We start from the raw sequence: 5,238 nt of genomic DNA, 5'->3' as shown, positions 1-5,238 counted from the left end.
GCAGCGTTCACAGAAAACATGCTTTTTGAACAAGAGAGTACAGCTACTCGTCACGCCTTCCTTCTATATATATATATATATATGTTTTTTCACACCCGGTCCTATCGAGGGGCACTCCGTTCTATATTTAATAAAAAGTTTTACATTTTTCGGAAAAACATAGTGTATGTACATGTGTCCTTGTGTGGTTATCAGTAACACATGTAACTATTACGGAAACAAAGCGAATTCTTGCAGCTTTTTACATTGTGCCTGCTTGTGAAAGAGTCTATTAAGACTGGTAAGAATATTGCAACTTACATCCGTCGTTGTTGTAAGTTCTTCTGAGCTGGTGACACTCTTGTTTGCCACAACGTATCGGATCACACATGTGTTATCGAGTGTTTTGCATTGTTGTCTGATTGTGGTTGCATATGTTTTGTGCTTCAACAGAGGTGTTTGAAGTTGTTAGATATTGCTGTTTGGAATCTGGAGAAGAAAGACAATTTCAATCTGTATGTTGCCGATGTTAACTATAATCTGATATCAATATGAAAATAAAGAATGCATAGAACGAAATCTTTACTTTGTTGGTACTTGAGGAATTATGCTTCAGCAAAGGTCTTTGAAGCAACCAAAATGTACACCACCGAAACGTCTAAAAGAAACAAGGAATGTGATTAAATGTATGTTGTGTTGGTGCTAATCATAGCTCATTGTTATAGTAATTGTGCATGACATAAACATATAAAATGTAAGAAACTATGTACTTGTGGACAACATAAACATAATCAGTTTTAAAAACATAGAGCCTTTGTTACAGTAGTGAGCATTAATTTTGATAATAGGTGGATGGCAAGGAACTTACACTGAAGGGATGAACTACGGTATATGTGTTGGCATGCAGTAGGCAATGTAAATTGGAACATGATCAATCCAATATGTTGTTGTGGTGCCTAATATGCTGTCCTGTAAATGAGCATTTGTTCATATATAATTTAATTGTGAATTATATACCATTGTTGATAGTTTGAATGTGAGTTTCATGCCAAAGTTGTCCATGAGCATTTGCAAATTTGATTGTTATGGACTGGAGGCTAGCATGTCTATGTTTACGTCACCAAGTACAATCGTTGGACATGTTGGTGGTGAGAGCAGCATCACATCTTGCAGTTCATGTAGATATATAGCAATGTTTGCTCTTGGTGAACGATATGTTGAAATGATAAATACTAAATTTCTTGTACGAGGTTTGATGTGTGCGGCAATGAATTCATTTTCGGATGCACACGTGGACATATACACATGCATGTGCATGTACGTATGTATATGAAGCCACATATAGTGTACGTATTTGTAGAGTCCACGCAATAGTAAAAGTGTATTTTAGTTGTGCTAAAACAACGAAATTGTACAATGATATACTTAAACATTTAAAAGCATCTGCATTAGAGATAAAATAACTCTCTTTGATATTATACTTGTACCTTGACAAATAATCTCTGGGACTTGTTTATGATAGTGAGTTTGTAGTTTTTTTAAGGTCTTTTGTAATAGCTTCTAATTTGTTTACGCTTTACTGACAAGGGCATAAACTACACCTACATAAAAATATTTACTTGCAAAAGTTTTTTTCTAAGGAAAGTCAGCACAAGAGAAAAGAACAATCGAACAGCTACATTGTATGTGGGTATTGTAAATAAAAGTTACAAATTGAAGAACAAATTCAGTAGCTTTCAAATACTTTTTATTTATTATCATATCAAAGTCTTGACTTCGTGAAGGCCACTATTCCAAGATTACAAGCATTGGTCATTGTTTCAGACAGGTCATCAATTGTAGGATGACGGACAGCACCAATAGAAAATGCATTTGTACATACATCATGAAGCTTGTTCAATATATATCTTTCCTTGGGTGCACTAGTATATTTTATCCCTTTCACTAATTTGCTAATGTTAAAGCAAAGTGAATAGATATCCTACGCTTTGCAATATCAGGGAGGATTAATGCTGAAATATTCAGGTGCAACATGTTGAAATTTTTGTTTGTGTTGCTGGAATGTTTTAACAGAACCATCTAGAAGAGCTGGAAATGTTTTTAAAGTCTCGGTCTTGGTGCTCAAGTTCCATCCTACTAAACTAACAAAAACATTATCTATTTCCTATAAGAAATGAACCATTACATTTCTAGAGTGTAAGTTGATGTGTAGAATGCCTTTACTGTGTATGTATTTGATAGTTTCGATTAAGCCGTTGATGATGTCAAATATGTGGCACTTAAAGCATTCCAAAGTGCCCACTTCTTTAGATATATCTAAAAAATCTTTAGGTACAGATCTAGAAGTATTTGCACTCATCAAGTATAGCCATCTATCCAAATGGCAACCGTTCCAGTACTTGCATATGACCATTGGTTCATTTTCATCTCTGACCAACCCTATTGCATTGACAATACCTGGATGAGTCACATGTATACATGTAGCCTCCAACAGTGCAAGCACTTCTTTGTTGTTATGACTATTGCTTCACAAAAAACATTTTGAAGCAAATATACCATCCTTAAAAGTCTCCTCTGAAATCCTGACCTGTGTGTATGTGCCATTCCCTATATGTGCTTCTGGTAAAAAGATAAGTTGTCTACAGTGTAATAACTTGACAGAAGGTGAATCAATAGATGTTGATTGATATACAATGTTGCGAACTTGTTGTATGTTCACTTTTTCTTTTGAGCAACTACTCTTGCCTTTGTAAGCCTGGTGTAATTGTTCAATTAAGGTAACCTTATTCTGAAAATGCAGTGTTCGCTAAGTGTTCCACTAAAATAGAAAAAGCTTTACCATTCATAGTAAAGGCATCTCTGAGTTCCTTTTCTTGCATATTAACTAGAGTTACAACCACACACTGTGAATAGTGTCGGCATTTCATTTTTGTTAAATCCATTCTTTTTCTTTTCTCTCCAAGGTGTTCCATGAGCTACAACATTTTACACAATAAGTGCCTGTACAAAATAGTAGAACAAATACTGGAAAAGATATAAACAGTGTTTAAATACAAAGAGATAATTCCATCATTAAATAAACTTAGAATAGTTACAATGTTCTAATGCATAATAAAATGCATACACTATTAAAAGTACGATGAAATTGAAGCTATATTTGTGCACTCCTTTAAAAAAAACTACTATAACAACATATCGTAAACGTAAATGAGACCTTTTTTACAATATTTATACTATTCTATTATGAAATCAAATGTGGTCTATGTACACTAAGATATATTAGTATACATAATGAAGGAATAATAAAGCTGAAAAATGTATATATCGATGTGGTATGTACATTAGCTAGTAATAGTATATATGTATGTGTAAATGGAACTAGTTTTAGAATATTAATATTATTTCATTACGAAATAAAATGTGTGCATATACCAAGTGCAATGGACCTTAGAGTGTTTGCACGATTTCATCATGAAATAGAGTGTACATACTAAGCTATTTTTATATATTAAGCAGAACTACAATAAAGGTTAAATTGTAAATATTATGTTTAGAAAAGATATATTATACACATGGTATTTACACAAACGAAACAAGTCTTGGAATGTCCACATTGTTTCAGTCCATAACAAAATGTACATAGTAAGTACAACAACTCTTAGAATGTTCACACTATCCCATCCTAGGATAGAATGCACACACTAAGCTTGCACATAAATTATTACACACTTAGTGTTCATACAAACAAAACAAGTCTTAGAATGTTCACATTGTTCTAGTATAGAACAAAATGTACACACTAAGTACAACTCTTAGAATGTTTACACTATCCCATTCTAGGATAGAATGTACACACTAACTAACAGTACACATGTTTTTGTAAATGAGACAAGTTTTAGAATATTCATACTATTTCACTATGAAGTAAAATATGTGCATATACTAAATGCAAAGAAGGTTAAAGTGTATATATTATGTTTAGAAAAGATACATTAGACAACTAGTATTTATACAAACGAAACAAGTCTTAGAATGTTCACATTGTTCTAGTCCAGAACAAAATATACACACTAAGTACAATAACTCTTAAAATGTTCACACTATCCCATTCTAGGATAGAATGTACACACTAAGTTTGCACATAAATTGTTACACACTTAGTATTCATATGAATGAAACAAGTATTAGAATGTTCACATTGTTCCAGTATAGAACAGAATGTACACACTAAGTACAACAACTTTCAAAATGTTCAGACTATCCCATTTTAGGATAGCATGTATACACTAAGTTTCCACATAAACAAAACAAGTGTAACGGTATTTACTGTTTCAGTATATTATAAAAAAATGTGACAAAATTTACATGCCAAGTTTCTATATAAACGAACAAGTCTTAGAATGCTCACAGAGATCCAATACAAAGCAAAATGTGCACACTAAGTACACTTGTACAACAACTCTTAGAATGTCCACACTATTCCATGAAGGAATAGAGTGCACACACTAAGTTATCATTTATGCTAATTGTTGAGATATCGAGCTCCTCTCGTGATATGCCAAGGTGACTGTTGTGCATTTATGTCACCGACTTGTTAGCTGCAGATGCGGTTGGTACACTGCCCATGAATAATAGCTGGATGACAGTTATCTCTATGTACTCTAGTTAGTGGCTCAGTTAGTATGCCACCTAGGTTAGTTGAGTTTGGTTTGAGACCCACATATAGGGTTCATCTATTCCTTTTTGTAAGAGAGAGTTTTTTGGCTTTCACAACTAAGAGAAGAGGAAAATTGTTTTCAGCCTCCACCTTTGTGTGTGTTCCCCCATTGTGTATGTGAGAAAGCTGCAAGTGAGACTCCTTACCTCCCTCTCTCTTTACATGGTATCAGAGCTTGGTTCGTGGTAAGGAGCTTAAGGAAGCAAACCAAGTTCGCAGTGTCTTGGTAAGAGCATCAGTGTTGCTTTCCTTTTTCGAGTTTGGGAGCAAATCTCTGCAGGTAGCATAGCCAAAAAGTGCAAGAGTGCATTGTCTCAGATTGAGACGCCCTTTGTGGTGCAGCGAGAGGGTAGTATATGCTACAGGTTAGATGCAATTTTAGTGGCAACTTTTCATCGACCTGCAGAACAATGGTCGCACAGCCAAAACATGCCACTTTTCTGAGTGCCTGCAAAAAAACTTCTGCCACTAAAACGAGCCCCGAAACGGCCTCAACATATACTTCTGCCATTTTCTGATTTGAGGCCGTTTCGGGGCTCGTT

This window comes from Dipteris shenzhenensis, chromosome 22 (assembly GCF_047967505.1).
Source record: "Dipteris shenzhenensis isolate YYH24624 ecotype China chromosome 22, Dip_SZ_1.0, whole genome shotgun sequence".
NCBI lineage: Eukaryota > Viridiplantae > Streptophyta > Polypodiopsida > Gleicheniales > Dipteridaceae > Dipteris > Dipteris shenzhenensis.
Note: the sequence above shows the minus strand (reverse complement) of the source record.